The sequence below is a fragment of the Manacus candei genome, unplaced genomic scaffold (assembly GCF_025592945.1).
Source record: "Manacus candei isolate 608988 ecotype Guabito, Panama unplaced genomic scaffold, ASM2559294v1 h1tg000065l, whole genome shotgun sequence".
Taxonomy (NCBI): Eukaryota; Metazoa; Chordata; class Aves; order Passeriformes; family Pipridae; genus Manacus; species Manacus candei.
In genome coordinates, this window is record NW_026138113.1 from 13642164 (window position 1) to 13665981 (window position 23818).

General features: G+C 40.3%; 1 protein-coding gene and 1 long non-coding RNA gene across 3 annotated transcripts in view; one reads left to right on the forward strand and one right to left on the reverse strand.

The window, feature by feature from the left end:
* LOC127479160 (uncharacterized) overlaps positions 1–23818 on the reverse strand; it is a 252120-nt gene that overhangs the window by 42129 nt on the left and 186173 nt on the right. The gene's annotated exons all lie outside the window — the stretch shown is intronic.
* Positions 5364–8306, forward strand: LOC127479179 (uncharacterized). Of its 2 annotated transcripts, XR_007907488.1 has the most exons (4): positions 5364–5454; positions 6946–7066; positions 7609–7715; positions 8158–8306. It is a non-coding gene; the product is annotated as an uncharacterized LOC127479179 (long non-coding RNA). The 2 variants fall into 2 exon arrangements; XR_007907489.1 differs by lacking the exon at positions 5364–5454 and having other exon boundaries at positions 6536–7066.

A 23818-nucleotide genomic window follows, 5' to 3' on the forward strand; every position in this document is an offset into this window, starting at 1 on the left:
TTTTTTTAAATTCAGTTTTACTTAAAGTATGAGATCATCATAGCCTGTTCAGACATCTCAAGTTTGAAATGCTGTTGCTATGCAAAAGCACAATGCACCTACCCAAAAAGTTTAAAAAAGTAAAATTAAATAATTGAGTATTGCCAGCATGTAAAGATGGAACCAATTTTAAAAGTATTCAGGACTGAAATGACTAAATTCCTATTCAGACACTTCTGGATCTGATTTTAATATCTACACAATAGCAGAAATAGCATAATTTATGGAGCACACCACTAAAGATGGGGAAAATGATGTGGCAAACACCCAAATGCTGATCATTTAATCATTTAATGTATTGCAGTTACCAAATGCAGGTCACTCAGCTGTGGTGTGTATTTTAGTCACATTAGAAGACTGTGAGTTCATAGTTTCTAATTTTTAAAGTAGATCACAGCTGCCACATAGTTAAGACCTTACAATTATATCTGAAAAATAAATTGTATTATTAATAGGATGGTTATGGCCTGTGAGTATTAGATATTGTTGTTTGTGATTTGCACTTAAAGAGGGATTTTAATCAAGTTTACCATTCTCAAAAAGTCTGGTTTGCATTTAAATAAGCATGCTTAAAAATGGATCTGTTTTGCTCAATTATACAATGCCTCATTCTGGGGCCTCGAAATAATTTATTATACAGGCTCTGTGAGCAAGGAAGATGTATTGCATTGTACTTAATCTTATCAAGTTTCTGCTGATTTTTGATGACAATGTCTGTTTATCATAATTATTGGGAGTTGTCTGGGTTAATAAAACTTGAAAAATTATGTGGGAATTAAACCAGTGTGGAATGTTAAACCCACTGCTTGTGTAAGGCTCCCTAACACCAGCTGTCCTTCATGGGTCTATGACATCACTTGTTTCAGAGAATAATGGAATGGTTTGGGCTGGAAGTGACCTTAAAGCCCATCTCATTCCATCCCCTGCCATGGGCAGGGACACCTTCCACTAGCCCAGGTTGCTCCAAGCCCTGTCCAACCTGACCTTGGACACTTCCAGGGATCCAGGGGCAACCACAGCTTCTCTGGGAAACCTGTGCCAGGGCCTCACCACCCTCACAGGGAGGAATCCCTTCCCAACATCCAATCTAACCCTGCCCTCTGTCCGTGGGAAGCCATTCCCCCTGTCCTGTCACTCCAGCCCTTGTCAATAGTCTCTCTCCATCTTTCCTGTAGCCCCTTCAGGCCCTGCAAGGCCACAGTCAGGTCACCCCAAAGCTTCTCTTCTCCAGGCTGAACAATCCCAACTCTCTCAGCCTTTAGAACTATAATTAGCTTGGGCACTGTAAGTATCTATAACCACTTTCTGTACTGGTTCCATACCATGCTATGATTTTTAAGAGATGCTTCCTACTGGAAGTGCATTTAGTAGGAAATTATTTCTAAAACTGGCAACCAAAAAACTTTCAGAAGGTAAATCTTAATTTAATACACCTTTCAGAGGATGCAAAATACAACTGTCTGTTTTTATTTAGAAAGAATTTAAAGCACTCATTATATTATTACATCAAGGGTCTTTTGTGACCTGAAATAAAAGCCCATGTTTGCCTCATTCTTTGACACAAAACCATATTGATTTGTCTTAGAATTAAATCTCTAGGCCCCTGGTGGTCTAGTGGTCAGGATGTGGTGCTCTCACCGCTGCGGCCTGGGTTCGATTCCCGGTCAGGGAACTTCTCCGGGCAGATGGAGCTCGTCAGCCCTGTAAGGCCATCCATCTAAGAGAAGGTCACTCTAAACAAACCTACGTCCTGAGGACCTCAATGCCACCGTCTGAGCTCGCTCGGCCCTGGCTGATGAACCTCAGGATTAAAGGGTGGGCTCAGTTCAGCGCACACTGTGTCTCACCTAAAAAACCCACTGCGCAGGCTCGAAGGGTAAAGACCTTTCCCAAATCTTCGTTCGTGAAGACTGGCCATGATGATGTGAAATCTGTAGGCAGGGAGCAAGTTTTCACTCCAACACCAGTCAATGACACCCCAAAGTAACAACAATGCCCACAAAACTATTGCACAGTGGACAAAACATACTGTGAATATTTCAGCAGAAACAATAAAGACACTGCATGCTTTCTCATGGAATAAGGATCATATTCCTGACCAGGCTGAAGTCCTGCTTCTGTCATTAGTGAGGCTAAAAAGGTCAGGATTCCCTCTTTTGGGTTCTGGCTGTGATTATTTTGGGTCTGTTTTCATGCCATTCTCAGTTATTCATTTATCAATAACAGCCCAGTTCACCCTCAGAGCTGTGGGATGAGCACGAACTCCCAGGACAAGGCCCTGAGCTGGGCAGCAGCAGCCCCAGTGGAAGTGCAACACTATTTCTGCTGCAAGAACAACTCTGGAGTTAAAGAAGTGAAGAGACCAAACCAACCTTAAGCAAATACATACAGCAAATAAACCACAGAATGACAAGAGTTAGTGTTGTTCTGTTCCATAGTTCAATATAATGGAAGTGTTTGTTGCTCAAAGCAGGACTTTATTGATGTTTACAGATAGACTTTATGGTTAATTTGTCACCCTGAGAGTCTCAATGTGTCTGTCTCAGTTTCTGCTCAGGAATACCTGGACCATACACAGCCTATTTTTGTACCAAGGAGAAGGAAAAAAAATACAGTCTTAAATTCCTGTATCAAAGCAACTTTAACTTGTTAAGATAATTGTCTTGTAATGATTGATCTAGTCATGTCAAGATAATGAGGTTTTTATGGTCCTGAAGAAGATTTAATCTAATTTTTGGAGGGATTCTGATCTCACTGTTGCTGCTTTATCACTTTTAATCTCAATACTTTTATTTGAATTTGCTCTGCAAAATTCAATATACTTTTAGTTGACAGCTGAAAAAATAGAATAGTCTTTTTACACTAAGTTTTCCTACGTCGCAACTGTGTTTTAAATCTTGTTATCATTACTCTGAACGAATTCAATTATGGAGTTGTTTTGCTACTTTAGACAGACAATACCCAGTATAATTTCTCCAACACAATAAAAGTACCTCTTAAAGAAAAAGTAGTAACCTGATTTGGAACAGAAAGTGGCTGCTAATGGTGTCTTTAATTATTTGGTAGAGGATCATTTGTGAGAAAAGGCTTTGTGTTATTCTTTAATAGAATATATTTGTGGTTATATGGGTTCAGTTTTGTAACAGTATGAGGGCAAAATAAAGTTTGTATTAAAAAAAAATAAATGGCTAAACATTGTCTTCCTCAAGTCTCAGGTTTAATAAAACCTTTTTTTTTTTTTTAAATTCCTTAAGGCAAAATGGAAACTTACCACAATTTTGGTAGGTAAATATCTCATAAACTTTTGTTTGTTTCCACTGATCACCATGTTTTAGGCACCCAAATTTGGTGGGGAGGAAAAAAACAACACCACAGAGTTGAACTGAAATGAGAATAAAAACACTACATCAATTAAACCCAGTTTGGGGCAAAGTGTCTGTCCACAGCAACTTGTATCTTCTCCCCCATAAACAGTGAAAACTACTTAGTCTATTTTTCTTCTAAGATTGTGTTGTTTGTTGTATTTTCTTTCTGGCTCTATCCTCTTTGATTATTTTTGGTTCTTAATCTTATTACTTCACACTTCTGTACAACTGAGCTGAATAAGCTACTTATCCAGACTCTAAGCTGAATCTATCCAGATCATTTTGAATTTATTTGCTCTGTTCCTCTGTATTTACTTTATCCTCCTTTCCCTTTTCTATGTCATCAGCAAATTTAGGTCAGTAATTTATAAAATAAACAAAAATGGCCCTAATGATGCACTTTCTGAATTTCCTTTTAACTCCTTCCTGAGCTGTTTTTTAATTTGTAATATTTACTCCTTCAATCAAAAGTAATTCCTTCAAAATTCATATGCCTTTCTGTAGGAGAATGCTTGCCTTATTTGTAGATCAAACACTTCTAAAATCTATTTTAAAATAAGCGCTACATTTCTCTCTTTTTCATCAGCTGCATCTGTATTGCCATATTCTTCAGAAGGAAGACAAAGCCAGTAGTCACAGAGTGCAGCACCCTAAACCCAGCTCCAACAGAGGTCTCTTTTTGGTCTGGGCAAATCACTTCACCTCCCTTGCCACTCTCCTGGGAGAGGAATTCCCAGTGCTGGGATTGTTTTTCACTAAGCACTTGCAAGGCTCTGCAGACAGGGTTAATGTGTCATGCAGAATCACAATCTCTGTAGTCATCAGCCTTCAGATGCATTTGTTCACATTGTTTTGGTTCCTGACGGCTCCATGCATTCCCATTTTTTGGTCATCAATATCCCCTGGCTTGCTCCTTCTTCAATACAACATTCTGCCCTAGGTGATAGGTAGTGAGCCAGTGGAGAGATGCTGTCACTTGGCTCGCTGTGACACATTTCAGAACACTCTTTGTGGAACTCTTGGGCACTTCCAAAGATTCAAATTATTTTATGCAAATATATTTCCAGCGTAACTCTCAAAATACACCAAAATACTGGTTTTAAACCAATTTTATTTTCAGTTCAGAAAGTATTTTTATCTATACCAGCGTTCTGAGTTCTGCCTTCTAATATGGGAGTTAGCACTGAATGCAAGAAGTTTTCTGTGTGAGCAAACACCCATCAGAGGACCAGGGGTCTAGTTTCCAAAGAGAATTTGGAAGACATTTCTTCCCTTCAGTGTTCTGTGCTGAGAGTATGGACAGTCCCAAACACCAGTTAGCACCATTTTTTCTTTTTTTATGTGTCAGACTCCTTGTAAGACAGGCTTGTACTGCTCATCATGTGAAACCTCCAGACAGTAGAGGCTGTTTTTGAGAGTGAATCATATGTGGGGCCACAGAGTTTTTTAGCACAGAAACTTTCAATCAGTCAATAGTTGGTGGCTTATTTATGAGCTTTCCTGTGTGCCTGCATGTCAGATAAGCAAGACAGAAGGAGTGCTCTACTGAGGATTGTTTTTGCTACCAAAGTTTGTTCTTAAAGGAAGACTAGTGTCCCCTAATTTGTACCTTCTGGAGAGTAACAGTGTGACACGGTTTACTCACAGACAGCCCTGGTTGTGCCACACAATCACAGAGTGGTTTGGATTGGGAGGGACAGTAAGATACATCCAGTCCCACCCCTGCCATGGGCAGGGACACCTTCCACGAGCCCAGATTGCTCCAAGCCCTGTCCAACCTGGCCTTGGACACTTCCAGGGATCCAGGGGCAGCCACAGCTTCTCTGGGCAACCTGGGCCAGGGCCTCCCCATCCTCTCAGGGAATAATTTCTTCCTGATATCTAACCTAAACTTCTCCTTGTCCTGTCACTCCAGTTCCTGATGAACAGTCCCTCTCCACTTTCCCTGCAGGCCCCTGCAGACCCTGGAAGATACTGTGAAGTCTCCACACAACCTTCTCCTCTCCAGACTGAACAGCCCCAGCTCTCCCAGCCTGTCTCCATAGGGAAGGTGCTCTAGTCCCTTTATCAACTTGGTGGTCTCCCCTGGACTTGCTCCCACAGTTCCATGTCCCTCCAGAGTCCCTCACTGGCACTGCAGAGGGGTAATGTCCACATCAGGGAGCGTGGCTGGCACTTTGTCTTGCTCTCCCAAAGGGAAGCATTAAATGCTGGTGGCTGCCTTGCTTGGTGCATGGCAAGTCATCGCTCTCTCCTGCACAGAGTGACAGCTGGAACCATCCCATATTCCTGGGCAGGAGCAAGACAGTGGCTGGTCCCTTTGACCTCTACCACATGGGTCCTCAATAGGTCCATTACTTGCCAATTATTCCAGATATCCAACTCTCCATTACAATTCAATAAAGGCTAATTGAAAGCTGTTCCAGACAAACCCATGCTAGGTGGCCTTATACAGGGAGCAGGATTAAAACAAGATGTAAACCAGGGCTGAAAACAGAGGGAAATCTGACTGCTCAGTGAGAAAGGACATGCAACTACAGCTAGAGAATTCCCTGGAGCAACTTGGCAGTGCTCCCCATTTACCGTATTTACATGTCTAACCCCTGGGTTTTCAGCAAAATGCGATTCAGCAGTAGCACAGGCTACACATTCATGGAGGTGTTAGCAAGAACCTGCCTCCTTGGTCCCATTCTTTTTAATTATAGCAATATTCCCTTTTTGCCTTTTCTTGTGTGAAGGTCATCCAGGTACTTCTTGTGGATTACTGGTACTTTCAGATGGTGAGAGCTTTCACAGGTGTGCGTGGCACGTGTGAAAATGCAATAATCCCAACATACCTGAATGCTCTAGTTCCAAGTGCTTTCAGTAGTCTTCAAGATTAGTTGCTTATGTGCTGAGGGGTATTTTTATTCGAATGTGTTGGAATATACTGTGGAAAACAGAAGCATTGATGAAGATTAACTGGAAAATAGAGCTGAGTTTGTGCAGCAACTCAGAAGTTGCTGAATCTCCTTGCTGCTGGTTTACACAACCAGAGCAGCAACTCCCCTCCACTGCAAACTCACCCACGCTGCTTTCTGCAGAGCAGCTGGGGGGGAGGGGGTCACAGTCCTTCCTTGACCTGCTGCAAAATCATGTTTTCCTTTTCCCTGAAAAATGATGTCTCAGTGTCTCTCCAGAAGCATCCATGCACATTTTAGGAGGCAGAGCAGATCCTGGATGTGGGAAGCTTGTCACACAAGTTCTGGGGGATGGCTGGGTACAGTTTATCTTAAAGTGAAGGAAGTAAGAAATGGACTTCCAATGCTTAAAAAGCACAAAGACTTTTGTCATAACAAACCCTGGGAGCTGCTTGTGCTGAAAGCACATTCCCCGCCTTGGTTTCCCCCTCAGCCTGAACCCTCATGGGAGCTGTCATTGATGGTCCATCCCTGCAGACCCTCAGTGCCCCTCAGCCTTCCCCAGATGCCCAGTGCTGCCTGTGGGACATTCCCAGAAGCAGTTGAAAGATACTCTAAGTCTCCTGCTCCTGTCTTTTCAGGCACTGATGGGAATGGCAGTAGAGGAATGTGCCAGCCTTGATAACTTTGCTTCTGGGCACAGCATATCCATCTGAAACTGAGAGATTACAGGGGAAAAGTGGGGGGAAAACACCATTATTGGTGAGTTGTAGGTGTTTCTAGTTGTTCCATGTTCGTAAAAATGTGTTTGCCATGGTGGGATCTCCACAGCTCGATTACTCTCCTGTTAAAGTTATTTGTTCTTTCTTCATTAAAAATAAGTTACAAAGTTAGAAGCTCAAAGAGAAGCCAGAGAATACAAACTTTCTCCTTGAAAAATATTGTGATAAATTCTCATATCTTTTAAAGGCATTTTTGACATTAAAATATAAATAATAATTGATTCGTATTTTTTCCTGAAACTTTAAAAAACTATTTTACAGATTTTTTCCAGAATAACTTAAAAATATTACCTTTACCAATACTCTTAAAAATTATAGTCAAAAGCAAAACTGTCTGTATTTTGAGTTTCTGAAATGCTAGCAGAAATGTTTCCATAAGGATGTCAGCAGCTCTGTAGGATAATGGAGTTATCAAAAGGGACCCACAGGGATCAGCAAAGCTCATCTCACTGAGAAACAAGACACTTCCAGCTGTTCCTCATGATTCCAGTATTTCTTATGCAGACTTTTCTTTTTCTAAAGCCTTCTGATGTTTGCAGAGTTACAACTGAGAATCCAACATTTCTTAATATCAAGAAGAAGGTTTAATGCAAAGGAAACATAAAGTAAAATAAAAAAGAAGTGTAGAGGTATAAAATGCCAGAAAGCAGAGTCTATTAGCATCTTATATAGATTTATTTTCTTATATACCTAGTATCTTATATAGTCTTATATAAGTAACTGGGAGGGGGCAGAGGATGGCCCAGGCTCTGCTCGGGGGGCCCAGCAATGGCACAGGAGGAACGGGCAGGAACTGATGCCCAGGAAGATCCCCCTGGACAGGAGGAAGAACTTCTTTGCTGGGCAGTGACCCAGCTCTGAACAGGCTGCCCAGGGAGGGGCTGGAGTCTCCTCCCTGGGGGTATTCCAGACCCCTCTGGACACAATCCTGTGCCATGTGCTCTGGGCTGGCCCTGCTGGAGCAGGGAGGTGGGACCAGTGACCCACTGTGGTCCCTTCCAGCCTGAACTATTCTGTGATCCTGTGACTATTTTGAAAGCTCACTGGGTGCTCTCCTCAAATCTTTAACAGGATGAAAAGAGAAGGTCTTGTGATCCAGAGTTCAGCTTTCCCAGTCTGAGCAGTTGTGCTGTCTAGTGTCTAATATAAAATCAGGTGCACCCAGAGGCTCTGTCCCAGGGCAATGCTCAGAAAAAGGAGATGTGCAGAAGGGACCATAACTGCTGCCATTAACACAGGTCCCAGCTTTAGCAGCCCCACACTCCGAAGAGATGAAGGAGAGGAACTGCTGGCCAGAGCCCCAAAAAATTCATTGATCACTTTAGACAACACTAAGCCAAATTTCTCCAAACTTTTGGGCCTCACAAACTGAAACAAAAGGGATCAGTTTGGCTGTAACATGTTTTTGCTCTTGAGCACATCTTGCCGACACCCTCTGACCCAGCACAACCAGAGGACTCAGCCCTTCTCAGAGGATATGGCCATACTCTGCCTTTGGCCAGAGCGAAGTGTCTCAGGACAGTCCAGAAGTAATTGATTACTAATTTTAATTGTTTCTATTTAACACAATATAAATCTCTGTACAGAATTAATATACCGGCCAAACCCAAAGTGGATTTTGAAAAGAAAGCTCCAGGACTCTCATTAATTGGATGATGAACAGCTTCCAATATTAGAGGACAAATAGCAGCTCTGAGCTTGCTACACCACTGGAACAGCACCAGAGATGAGAGGCAGCATCCTGCCCTTCTGAAAGCAGGAGTATTTTGTCATACTGTCATCAGATACAATTTCTGATGTATAGTTAAATAACCTTTACTTTCATCCCCCCAGTGTAAAAGATGAAAATCTTTTAAAAGTGAGAATCCCAAAGAAATGTAAATACAGTGTATTCACTACTGACATTTCAAAAGATTTTGCCCCACCAGTGGAGACAGCTATTCTCTATTATCAGGTTTCCTGTCAGTCACGTTGATTAAAGTTGATAAATACTGCAAGCCACTTGGGGTAGGCTAAAGGACACAAAAGAGAAATGTGACTTATTTGAAAAGGACCATATTTCTTGGGAAATGAAAAGCAGATCACATTTGCCTGCATTTCTCAACTCCAAGAAGAGCAAATTCCCCTATTTAAATTTCTTTTTTTTTTCTCCATTTTCCTAGAAGTGATACATAGAAACTGCAATTAATGTAGTAGTGCTCTGCAAGGACAGAGCAACTGAAAAGTTAGCCCAGTTTCTCTGCAACCACACACTATTTTGTTTTAACTTGGCAATAAATGACAATTCACTAGATCAGCTGCTGAAATTTGGGGTCTGGTAATAGCTACATCCTGATGGAAGATGAATCCAAGTGTATTAGGGACACTGGGATGTGTTTTGTCAGGCCAAAAAACAAACTGCTTTTGAAAGCATACCATATACTTTCTATGAATATTTAATATCCAAAAGACAGAAGATCAGTTTGATACCATTCATAGGGTCCAATCAGTTATAAAGATTGTTCTGATTGCTAATGAATATGCATTAGTTTTAGTCTTCTAAAAATCTCTAGCAGAAGTGGGTATTAATTTCAGAATTAATGTTAGAGAAGCATTGATTTCTGTTTGCCATCAAGGCAAGGGAAAAGCACAACACTTCCACAAAATCAGCTGTGGAGAAAAAAAGCTGACTTTTATTCCCTTTAATATGAACAAGCAAAAAATGTTGAGCAAAATATTGAAAAACTGGGGGGAAAAAAAAGGGAATCCAGGAATATTTAGTCAGTTCTGACCTTCTATTAGACATCAGTGGAGATACACCGACGCAGTGGAGCATGGGAATGTCCAGGAGCAAGAACTTTAAATCACAGAATATTTTAAATGAAAACTTCTTTCCTTATCTTGTCAAATTTTCCAGGAGAATACTTTTCTAACTTGATTGAATACTGTAATTACAGCAGTAGAAAGAACAAGATGGCAGAATCCAAGCTGGATTTCTCAGGGGGAAAAAATTCAAGCTTTAAAGTTACTCAAAGTTATTGTATGAAAGAAGGAATGAAACTCCAGGTAATTGAATTAAATTTTCTATTTAGGAAAAAAAAAATCTTATTTTTATAATAAATGATTAATTAAATTCACTCTGTGGTTATAAAAGTATGTGATGACCCACATATTTTTGGCTAACATGAAATCTACTGCCAGCAGAATGTATTGATTTAAACATGCAAGGGTTTTTAAAAAGGCCTGCAGAGCCTTAAAACTCAAAAACTATGTGGGTTTGGAAATTCTGAGCTAAGCCCAGTTTGCATCAGTATTTTAAGAACACCATGCATTTACCTTTCTGAGCTTATTGTTTAGTTTTACATTTCCAATAGCAGCTGGAGGGGTTGAACATGTAATGCCGTAAAACTCCAAGAAATTTCTGACAAACCATAAAAGAAAGAAATCCAGTCCCACCCCTGAATTCCTTTGGCACGAAGCTGAGGGAGTTTTATAATGAAATTCTTTTTAAAGTGCACAGGGTGCCAAAAGGAACCTGCCTATTTAAGAATCTCTCAGTCTACCACCGCAGAAATCTGGCTGAGAAAACTAGTGCACCTTTTACAGCAATTTTAATACAGCTACTTTGGGTCTACTTATCTGTTCACATGCTTATCCATCGTAAAATCACACTGCACAGAATCAGATTCAAACCCTAATGAGAACGCTACATATGTGGCTAACTATGCCACTATAATTAATTTAGTCAGAAAATGATTCTATGTTAACAGGGGGAAAGACTTTTTCAGAAATCCTGGCATTTTCCTTTAGGCTTTAAAGAGTTCTCAATAAAAAAACACAATATGATCACAGAACCACAGAATCATTAAGGTTGGAAAAAACTTCCCAGCCCAAGGAGTCAACCTTGTGCCTGATCCCCACCTTGTCCCCCAGCCCAGAGCACTCAGTGCCACGGCCAGGCCTTCCTTGGGCACCTCCAGGGATGGGCACTCCAAACCTCCCTGGGTAGCCAAGGCCTGACCACCCTTTCCAGGGAGAAATTCCTCCTGATGTCCAACCTGACCCTCCCCTGGCACAGCCTGAGGCCGTTCCCTCTCCTCCTGTCCCTTGTTCCCTGGCAGCAGAGCCTGACCCCCCTGGCTCCCCCCTCCTGTCAGGGGGTTGCAGAGCCAGAAAGTCCCCCCTGAGCCTCCTTTTCTCCAGGCTGAGCCCCCCCAGCTCCCTCAGCTGCTCCTGCTGCTCCAGCCCCTTCCCAGCTCCGTTCCCTTCTCTGGACTCACTCCCCGTCTCTGGACTCACACCCTTCAATTTGTTGTGAGGGGCCCAAAACTGGACACAGCCCTTGAGGGGCCTCAGCAGTGCCCCACACAGAGGGACAATCACTGTTCTGGTCCTTCTGGTCACATTATTTTTTGATCCAGGCCAGGTGCCACTGGCCTTCCTGCCCACCTGGGCAATGCTGCAATGAAAACATGATCAAGATTGCATTTCAAACAGACTTCTCTGTTCCCTTTTCAAAATAATTAGACTTTTTAGGGTTTTTCATATCATAATTTAGGTCATGAGTTGCAACAAGAAATACCTGCTTACTATCATGAACTGAATATAGACAATATAGAACTGAAGATAGACATCTTGCAGGTTTTTGATGAGGCAAAGGGTGATGACCCCATTACTCCTTCAATCAGTAGAAGCCATGGCAGGAGAAGAACTTACTGCAAGTTATTTGAGGCTAGATTATTGCATAGCTTTAGTATAAACTAGTGGGACTACTAGCAATTGCAGCAAGATTTAATTTGCTCAAGATTTCCTATAAGCAAGCTTGTTTCTAGCAGAAACTGGTGTCTTACATAGCTCTTGATCCTTTATTGTTTATTTGGCAAATACCCTGTATATAAAAACATAGAGGATTTTTTTCTAAATTGGAATACAGAAAAAAAAGAATGCAGAGAATTTCAGTTCTGCAAGCCAGTAGCCTTCCAAAATAGCTTGAACAATCCAGATCATAGAAGCAACTTGAAGAGCACCTTGAGTGCTCAGAAGCAATTACGACAGTGACAACTGTGGATGAAATGAAGCAAAATGTGAAAAATTTATCTTCATGTACACTTTTCTACATAAGAGAATGGCTTCCATTTATCTTACTTCTTTCTCTGTTAGACTGATTAGTTAACTGGCTTCAGAAGCAAAATATGAATGAGCTGACAAATTGTTCCCTTTGACTTTTGCACAGTCCGAGTGTAAATATCAAATCTAACATTTAATCATTTAAAACAGCAGATCTGGCTACGAGTTGAGATGTGAATATATTAACCCAAATGTGCTGTCAGTACATAGAAAGGAGTTAGTTTTACCTTTTACATATACTTTTAAAGGCATTATGAAGATAAAGAGGTACCAGCACCCTAATTTTATCCTGTGTATGACCCTACTGAATTCAAACACAGGGAAAAAAAATGGAATCCATTTATTGTTTAATTCATCCCAAAACACAGAGATTTCAGGGATAAAAAAAGAAAATCACTCAGTGTAGGGTATAGGACATGTGAAAATACAGGCCCAAGCCCTACTCACCTTCACCTTCATTAAACAAAATTACTTATCTGGATTTTTAAAATACTTGACCAATCATCACCTGCCTCTATTTTTAAAACAATCTCTTTGAGGACTCCATGTGTACATCCATTAATCATACCTTTGGAGACAGGAGTTCAAATAAATCCTGATTATGTCAACAGAAAAATTGCCTCACGACAATACCTGGCAAGTAGTGGCTGCATCACTTAAAATAGGAATCATTAAAAAGAAATCACTGGAGTTTGCCCAAGATGGGGCTATAGGGGTGTATGTAATTTATGATTACTTTAATGGCAGTCTAATGTGTTTAATTTTGAGACATCTAAAAAGACCTCATCAGTAGGACTTTTAGCTCTTAGAAATTCAGATTTTTCACACATACTCTCAGGTACACATACTCTCAGGTACACACAGAAAGATGTTCAAAATCCTTTCTGCCTTTTGAAGATCTTTACCCTCTCTCCTAAATTATGATATAGTTATATGGGTTGCTACGTTTCATTTTTGGCATGTGTTTCAGGTACAGAATTATGTATCATTTTACACATCTAAATATTTTTAGTCAGGTTTTATAAAAATTTTCAGCCTTCTCACTGAGAAATTGAATATCAGAGATGAACAACTCCTTCCACACACAGCCTTTGGCAGCTGTGAATCCTTAGGTTTGTCATTGTCTGTAATTCCAGAAGTTTTCTAATACTCCAAACCATATTTGGGTGAATTTCAGGGTAGATATTCTTAGCATACACTCTATAAGTCCTGATACTTGGTGATATCATTATTCATCACTCCTAACATCTGTGCTACCAAAGAGTTAAACCTTCTCAGTCTCTATTCCTGGCTTGCTAAGAATCTTTCAGAAAGAAGTAATGTAAAAAAAGGTTGCAACCCTATTCCTTCAATCCCTCATGCATTGTCAAAAGAGCTATTAAAAATTGGTTATAGAAGTCTACAGGCTACCCTGGAATGCTCCGGAGCTATGCCTTGAATTTAACTTACAAAGGATACGTTCCGGTCTGATTGCTCCAGCCTGTGCTTTTCTGTATCATAAACTGAAAATTCTGTTTCTGTTTTAGACATTTTAATCTCAACTCCCCCACGAGCACTGGAAACTGGGCTGACCGTACAGATATTTTCCAGGCCTGTATTCATTTCCTTCCACTGTATCTTGTTTGTCCAACTGCTTCTCTTCTTGATCTCTTGCTATTTTCGTTCACTGAAATTCTTTTCCCTGACATTTCCAGTTTCTATAATCCGATATTAAAAAAAACCAACAGTCAGACCTGTCTCATGCCCCCTTGTACAGTCTGATTTTTAATATATGTGTGCAGAGCTCTGACTTCCAAAGCTGTTCAGAGGGAAACTCTTCCAGAGGGAGCAGGTCTAGCAGCCGCCCCTCTAGCCTGGGGAGCAGGAGGCTGGAGCTTCATTCCAGCTGATCTACCCTGAAAGCCACTGCTATAAAATGATTCTGTGCCCTCCTGACCCTGCGTACCTGGCTCCAGGATCTTTTTTTGTGAATCTTTAGCGACCTACATGATTTACTTTTTTCCCTTTCCACCCAGGGTTTGTACGTCGTCGAGCACAGAAAGCCCGTGACCCAGCGGGGTGTTCCTGGGCTGCAGCACTGAGGGATCTGTGGCATAAACAGAGAGATACTTTTGTTCTGGAAACAAGCAGACCCTTTGCCATCTTCACATAATTCAGAACGTTTTTAACAAATAACGTCTAGTGAAAAAATTTGTACAGCATTACCTCTGGAATGAGTTCCAAAGAAAGCCATTTCAATAAATACACGTGTACACTTGTTCAAGAGGTTTTTCCCCCTTCCTTACCTTTTTTTTTTCTATTTTAATAAATGCTTCCTTTTATGCAGATCAATTCTTTTTTTCTAGAGCTGACAACACAAGGTAAGAAAGTTAATTTGACAGCAAAGAAATGCATAGGGCCATGGAGTCAGCCTCCTGCCCTGCCAGGCACCATCGCGGCCCCACTGCAGAGGGAAACGGGCTGTCCATGCCTGAGAGGCTGCTGGGCTGGAGACTCCCAGTGGCACCCACAACATGCTGTGAGGAGATGGCAAAAAAACCACAGATGGTGTGGGCAAAAAGCAATCAAATTCCCTTCTCCCCTTCCTATTTCCCTGTGCAGAAGTTCTGGGTTTGCCAGCAGCAATATTGATTAAGCCTGACATACTAAACTAAACACACATCAGATTCCTAGATCCTCTGTTTCCATCCTGAAATGTGGGCACTTCCATTCACATACAGATCTCAAACTTCCCCAAGAGTTGAACAAGTTCAATTATCTTAAAAACAAGATCACTCTGACAGCCAGAGCCTGGTGGCCTAAGTGAAAATGTAAGTTTAAGCACAATGTATTTCCACATATTTATATTTTATACATTCAGGTTTATATCTGGACGGATATTTATACTGCTGACACCATTTGAATAACTTCTAATCCTCACTTTATACACTCAACTGATTCAGTAAATAGCCTGGCTGGTTATAGAAAAAGGGTTCTGTTTATTAGACTTTTCTCATGACGGACTTTAATTCAGTCAAGAACTGGATTCAGGTCACACCCAAAAGCTTTAACACTAAATTATCCTACCCATAATGTGAAGATGTTGAATGAAATTTAAGGGACTACTAAAACAGTATTACACATTTGAGAGACTAATGGAGAAAAAGGTCAGTCAAAGTAAAAATTTTGCATTTTGTAGGAAGTTTTGATATTTAAAAAGAAAAAAAGAATTCCTCCACCACAACATATGCACCAATCTTTATAAATACAACCCATGAGGAAAATCCATTAGTTCTAAATTTTATATCAAAATGTCAATACCATCATAGCCACAACAGATTAGGGATTTTTAATTGTTTTACAAAAATCAGTGCAGTTTTTACTCCCTAAATCTAGTTTTATATATCAAAATTTGTGCTGCTATGAAACAATTTTATACTTACATTGTGAATACAAAAGAATTTCAAATTAAAACAAAATACGTATTTAGCAATGAATCTTTTTTGAAATGAGATGTTTCAAAGTTGCATTTTTCAGTAATTTTTTATTTCTGTCAGCATTTTATAAATTGTTTTCTTGCTTAAATTGTTACTGTAACTATTTAGAGATTCTTCAGGAAATTCTTAGTAAAGTATTATTTTGACAAGCATGGGCAGTAAAAAAGGTGTTCTGATCAGCTTCCCTGAAGACAACTTTCAGAAGGGTTTTTTAGTAGACTAGGAAATGTTTCACAGGGAAAAATCTTCACAGAAGAAATATATCTTTTTGAAAGTACACTTAGACTGTAAAATGGTACCCTGGGGCAAAGGCAGAAGTTGCAACACTTATGAGGAGCATTCAACAGTTGGACCAGGAAACAAAATACCCTGAAATACCAGAATGATGGAAACCACATTGCTCTCCCCTAGCCAATCTCCTTATTCATGATGGATTGTTTTCCTTGTATGTATATTTTTTTTGCAATCAACTAAATCTGATTTCAAACTTCACCATGGGAATTACATATGCAGTGAAATCATGCGAGGGACCAAGAAGATAAATGACCAACTGCTTTAATTCCACCTGCACCTAAATAAAAATGTAGGTGCACATTTAAACTTCAGATGGAAACAACTCCTAATGCTTGGAGTGTGGTAAAGCACAGCTTTAGTGATTCTTAAACATGTCTAAAATCTTCTAAAAGTTTAAATCTGTAAAGCTCTCCAGCTTCAGGTAGTGGAATTTTAAAAGAAAAAGACATGGTATTGTTTGAATTTCATTTGACATGTAATTTGGTCTATAATTTAAGATATTAGGCTCTAATTTTCTGCAAGAACCACCACAGAGGCCTGGTGTTACAATATGTCACCTGAGGAAAAAGCGATAAAGAATTATGGCTTTTCAAATATTTGGTCATATTTCTTTATAAATATCAGAAATAGTAAGAAAATGTTTTCCAGCCCACAGCTTTTTGTTTGACATTTTCCACAAGGAATATGTTATATTTTATATCAATACAGCTGGAATATACCTTGATAATGATATGACCTGAGAGCTTTCTCTTACTCACCCAGGTTTATCTTTAATGGGTATCCAAGATCATAGAAATTTTATGATATAATGCAATAGATAATCAAACCCAGTGAAATTACCAGTGTTAGAAATTAACTCCACCTTTATAGCAGAGACTCTGGAGGTAAAAATATTAAGCCAAAGGCCATGTAATGGAGAGACATAAGTTTCACATGCACTAAAACTGCGTATGAATAATATCTTTAATATGCTCTTATATTCATCTAAAATGAGAGCAAATAAACTAATACATTTTCTAAAGAGGATTAACATATTGATTTTCTTGAGAATGCTAAATTTATCTTTAACTGTTTTCTCCAAGTATACTCATTTATGTGAATTGGAAAAAAAAAAGAGCAATTCTCCAATCAGCTTTCACAGCCTTTTTGTGGTCCCAAGCCAAGAAAGGCAATGCAGGATGCTTTCCTGCTCTGTTCCCAAAGGAGAAAAGAATATGAGGTATATTAATGTATAATGTACATAATGAACTCTCTAAATGTGAATATATTTGTCAAGACCTGGAAAGTCAATGTTGGAAGGAAGCCATTTGTTGTGATAAATGGTGGTATCAGGAATGTGTAGGAATTAACAAAGCAGCAGAAAGCTTTAACTTTAGAAAGTTTTACATTGCCCTGCACCTTTCCTGAGTCAGTAAAACGCATCAGCTTCACAGCTTAAACCCACCTGAACCCCCTCCTCTCTTTATAAAAGTACATCCACTTCCATGATTTTTGGGTCTGAGGAAAACCTTTTCCTAAAAAATTTCCTCTGCAGCTTCCTGGGGGAACCTGAGGTTCCATCCACAGTTCTTCCATCAACAGCCCTCCAGTTTTTCCCCAGTGCAAGTCTCCAAATGAAGCCTTTTCCTTGTTCCTATGAAGAATAGGAAAAACAAACAAACAAACAAACAAAACAAAACAAACAAAACAAAACAAAAAAACCCCAAGCAAACAAACAAAAACACCCCCACAACCTCCCCTCCCACAAAATAACCCCAAACAGAAAAAAGACACAAGTATCTACAAACTTCAATTCTAGGAGGACCGTGGTCCAAAGCAACAAGCAAAGCATGGAAAACTTTAGCACCACTTCTTCCTACTGCTAAAAAAAATGAAACAGAATGGAGTGTTGTGGAAAATATGACTAAAATTACCTGTAAACAACTTCATCTGAATTGTTCTGTAGTCATCCAAATTTACATGGCATGTCCCAGAGGAGAGATGGAGATTTTGTGTAGGTCAGTGTTGCCGTGGAATTTAAGTGCTGAAAAAATCTCCCGGAGCAGTTAATTAGGGGTGAGATAACAAAGGGTTTATTTTGCCAAGGCTAAGATGTTACAAGATGCGGGCTGGCCCTTCCTGAGATGTTACATTTTATAACACCATCCATCCAATCCCAGATGTGTCCACCCTGTGGCCTTTACTCTGGTCCGCCCTGGGTCCACCCCCTGAAAATCGGTCTGGGGTGCATTTCGGCACCCCCTGTTCATCCCATCTTCCTCTCCCTCAGAGCACAAAGGGTACATAGTTACCCAATTTTTGACCGTGTTCTGTGGTTTAGGCCCTGATATGCTGTTCTGCCAACAATCTAGGCCTTGCCTTGACAAAAGACTAAACATTTCTACTGGTTTCAGGAGTAGGATTGATATAGGGAGCATAGAATGGGGTAAGAGGGTTAAGGAATGTGTAAACAAGGGTGCTACGGAGGAAAGGGATAAGGGAGTGTCATGGTTTGAGATAGCCCCAAAATCCAATTCCCTAGCTCCATGCCCCCTCCCACATCTCAACCTAATGTGAGATGGGTTTTTTCCAGATAAAACACACCAGACTCAAAGTGGGGGAAAGGGAATATATTACAATGACTGTACAAATAAATACCATATCACATTATACACACGATCACAACTATCTCTACCATGACATATAGTATTTACAGTGGATCAGGTCTCTTCCCCCCTCCAAATAAAAGTCCAGGAGGGAAAGAAGGACAGATCCCTTCCAGTCTTTAAGCAGCAGCATCTTCTTATGCAGCAGGTTTCTCCTCATCTCATGCATGCAGTAGCTGATAGCTGGCTTTCTGCCAGCACTCACGAGGGAGGTATCCAAGCCTCTCTCGGCCCCATCGCCTCCAACCGAGGGGTCTTCCGTGGGCTTCGTAACCCCAGACAAGGTCGTATCACCACGTCATATCACGAAGACACAGGGGGGTCCTCGTGACGGTCTGGTATCTCCAGGAGACTCAGCTCCTTGCAGGGCCTCTGTGCCCTGCCTCAGGCTGCCACCGTGGCAGCAGTGCGAGGGGGGAGCCAAGGTCACCCCCTCTGCATTCCTCTCCGAGCTCTCTAGCTCCTTTCTGCAGTGCATGTCGCACTTCAAGGCTCTTTCAAGTAAGAGTCCATCATCTTCCTCCTTCCAGGAGGTCTCAAAGGAGTTTTGGGGGGCTGGTACAGTCTTACCCCCAGAACTCTGTCTCTCAGGCTGCTGGCTCTCCTTTTTCCCGGCTCTCCTTCCAGGAGTCCTTTCTCTGGTGCTGCATGTCTCTGTTACTTCTCCAGTTCAGGTCCTTATCTCTCTCCTGGCTCTCTGCCACCGTTTCTCTGGTCAGTGCCGGCTGCTGCTCTGCGCCCATGGAGAAAAACATCTCCCGGCATAACTACAGGCACCTAGCCCAGCTTTATGCTGTTCCAGGTCCCCACAGCCCCTGCTGGGGGCTGGGGGCCAAAGCCCCCCTGTGGGGCTCAGAGCCCCTTCCTCATGGCTCTACAACATGGCCACCTCTCCTGCAACAACCAAAAAACAACTCTTCTTTTCCAGTGAGCTTGTGGGATGTTGACATTTTTGCAGGAGCGCCCATTGGACAGAACTCCAAAACTTCCAGGGGTTTCCACCCCTTGGGGTCTACCACTTTTCTTAGCCTCTGGGGGAAAACAAGATTCAAACCATGACAGGGAGGAAGGGACAAAGGAGGGAGGGTTGCTGCTTTTAAAATCTACTTATAAAACTTATAAGGCTTACCAATATTAGAAAAATAAAAAACCATTAGGGGCTTAAGGCATCATCAGACATGTTTAAGACCTCAGCAGTCATAGCACAGTAGAGAGTTCTCTAGATCCTGGACAATGCTGGAATTAACTATATTAAATCAAAGCTGATCAGTAACAGAAAAAGTTAAGGATTAATGGGGAACATGCAGGAAAGCAAAGTAGAAGAAGAACATTAAGAGTGAAAATAGAGTTAGCTCAACTCCAACTTGAAGAATGTTAAACTATAAATATGTTATTCCATATATTATGAATTCCAGCTTAAATAGGAAACAACATTCAGGAAGACTGGTCTTTATTATATTTCCTTTAAAGTGTAAGAGAAAAATGATGGCTAGTTTGACAGAATCCCAGAATCCCAGATTGGATCAGGCTGGAAGGGACCACAGTGGTTCATCTGGTCCCACCTCCCTGCTCCAGCAGGGCCAGCCCAGAGCACATGGCACAGGATTGCCCAGCAAAGAAGTTCTTCCTCCTGTCCTGGGGGAACTTCGTGGGCATCAGTTCCTGCCCGTTCCTCCTGTGCCATTGCTGGGCCCCCCGAGCAGAGCCTGCTCCATCCTCTGCCCCCTCCCTGCAGATACTTTTATATTTATATTAGAAAAAAATATTATAAACTTGTAAGTTTAAACTTACAAACCAATATTAGTTTAAAAATCCTTAAACATAAATTTAGGGTAGTTTACTTAATTGCATGCAATTAGGCAAATTAATGAACTGTAGCTGTGAAGAAATACAAGCAGTTTTCTAAACTCTTGTTTGAGAAACAATAATCTCTGTGTGCAGAAGGACCCCCTGAGCAGGGGGCACATGGGCAGTGTGTCTGCTCACAGTGCAGCAAGGACAGGAGCCACAGCCTGGCCTTCAAGCACAGGACAAGAGCTGCACAGGGGGGCTTTGCTGTCATTTACAGCACATCCAAGGTCACAGAGCCGCTTGGAAGAAGCTCAAGGTCATGCCAAGACCCCACTGGAGATGGCTTTAGTCATAGTGCTGTCTGCAAAACAGGCACAAAGAGTTCTGAGGAGGCAGCACAATGAACCAATATTTGAAGGAATTCTGGGATCACCCTGCTGAGGTGCTCACGTTGTGAGGACCCGACCTGTGAGAAGCAGAAGGATCAGCCAGAAGGACCTCAGGTTTGCAGAGACTCACAGGAGGAGGACTGAAGTCCTTCCTAAGCATTTGGTTCTTCTCAGTAGCAGCTGAATACACTGCTGACACAGCACCAAGGTTAATAATTCCTGCTTTTTACAAGTACTTCCACTGCTAACCTTCTACCTCTTCTTTCCCCATTCTGGCAGTAAAATAGAAACAGATGGAACAAAGAGTGATACAAGCTAATTTTAGTTTTAAGTGGGCATTTTCCCACATCCTTCAGAATATCTAGTATTCAATAGCCAAGCAAATATGGAATACATTTTTCAGATTAATGAAAGCCTGTCTCTCTAATGAATCAATTTGATAACTCTCGGGAAGATAGAATTATGCTTTGCTTTCTTAGGTGAAAAGATGGACAATATCAATGTCTCGCAAAAAAAAGTTCCTTTACCTTTAATTTCTTCCAGCTCAGGTGGTTGAAAAGTAACTCAAATGCTACAAGTTGTCTCTTGGTCTTAAAAAAATACATAAAAGTTCAACATTAATCAGACAACATGGTTGTCTACTTGAGAGGAGCTCAAAAGGACAGCAAGCAGAACTTTTCAGAAATTTTCTTATCTATGCAGTCCCCTGCAAAAACTGTGTTTTCAAATGAAAATGAATATAAGATGATCAAATATTTTTACATATATAAAATCACAGTGAATGGCCAAGAGGATTTTATTCATGTAATAGAATGACTTATTGTCTCCCATGTTGAAAGTGTGCTCTAAAACAGGAACTGTGTTCACAAAAAAAACCAGTTTGGGCTCCATATATAAAATTATTTTGTATTTTGACTCCATATATAGGAATTATTTTGTAGCTGTGTGCCTATTTTTGCTTATATAAAAAAGTCACACCAAATAACCAAATTTGGAGCTCAAGAAATTTTATGCACCTTTGACAACCTTTTAAAGCAACATAAACTTTAGCAACTTTTTTTTCTCAAACATATGCAGTCCAGTGACTAAAAAGAAAACTATCCTTAGGAATGACATGATGCCATAGTCAAAATCTTGACATTGGGGAAAACAAATGTCTATAAAAAAAGATCCAGCCCTGATCAAGTATTTCACAGCAGAGCCTGTTAGTGGTTTTTTTTATAAAGAGTAAGCACATCTGTTGCACATTAAAAGAAAATTAGTCATCCACAATCCTGGTAACTCAAGCAAACCAACAACAGTTTTGATCACTTCTTTAGTTTGCTTAAAGCATTGTATGAATAAGCACACGCTGAGCTGCTCACCCACAGCAAACCTGGGCCCTGGGCTGTGGGGCTGCACAAATAACCAACACACCACACTGGCCACAGGATTCTCCAAGCACAACAGGATCATCTTGGAGCATCAAGACTTAGAAAATTCATTTTGATTGCTTTTATCAACTGGAATTGAAAAGTTAATCAAATTAGTTAATTTTGGTGATGATAACAAAATTTCAAAAGAAATTTATTTCAACCAGCCAAAAAAAGAAAGCCATCATTTAACTGTTCTCTGTGCTCGAGTCAAAATACATTTCTCAGTTTTTAATAAAATGTGCACTTGGTCATAAGCATCTACTCTTTATTTATTACTGCCTGGCAGCATGAGGGCCATTAATTTAGTGCCTGTGTGCAATCAGTGATACACAACATCATTGTATTTTAAGCATGATATTGTCTGTATCTCAAGTTTATTCTTTCAAGAGAGTGCAATTATGGAGTATGATTAAATTACTTTGTAATTTATTAGAGGACTTAGGAAGCCAACAAGCATTGAAAAGATATTACTCTAGCATTCTTTCATAGTGAGCTGTGCATTTTCTCCCAGTGCAAATCCATATGTACACATCAAACATTTTTTCTATGTAAAAAAGTATTTTCATTGAGATGAATATTATTAATACTAAAATGCCATTACAGATTATTTATTTCTATGAAATATAATCGACACTGAACCAAAACTCCCAGGACTCTTCTCCATTACTGTCTTGTTTAAAAACACTGTGTCAAGAGATTCTGATGAACAGAACTTTCTTATCACTGTTGGCAGACTTTTATTCCCAGCACAAGATAGGAAAAGAGGAGCTGTGTCATGTTTCAAACCATGGTTTATACAAACTCACTCCCCTAATTCTACATATTCTATTACCAAGTAAAAAAGTGAAGAGACTGTAAATAAATCTGAATTGTGCTATTCTGATCTCTCTACTCAGGTTTTTAAAAAGAGGATACAAAAACAAATGAAGTATTAATTTGTGTTCCTTTGCAATTTCTGCTTTGCTCCAATTCATCTACATAAACATAAACTAGCATTTAGAGCTAATTCCTCCAGGTCTTTATACCCCCACACTGTGTAAGAGATCTAATTAACGTGAGCACCCTTTGTCAGCCAAGAACTGCAGCTTCCCCCAAACCAGGAGTATTCTGTTCAGCACAGGTTTCCTATTCTCACAAGCAAGAATATCTGCTTTTTTTCTTGAAAAATATAATAATTTTAAGAGGAAATAAGAGCAATAATAGAGAAAAAAAAGAAGTGTAATGTGTATAAATGAGAACTAGACAGCCTTCATTTCCTCAGGGTAAAACTTTCTAAAGGTTAAATTCCCTTCCTTAAATAAGTAAAGTGTTAGTCCTGTCTGATGCTGAAGGATTTCAACAGATGCATGAGATAGAGGCTCATCTTTTGTCAAAAGCGAAAGGGTTCATCCATGTAATTATTGACTTCAGGAAGCCTTCAACCTGATGGAAAACTTCAAGCATTTATTATTGATCCACTTTTCTGCTCAAGCAGGAACTTAAATACTTGCCTAATTATTTTGAATTATGTCTGTAAAAAGACAAACAAGATGCAGAGACAGACTGACAGTGCAAGGCCATGTTTTCTATATCTGGACAACTCAAATACCACCATCTGTTGCTTTCCCTAAAACAAT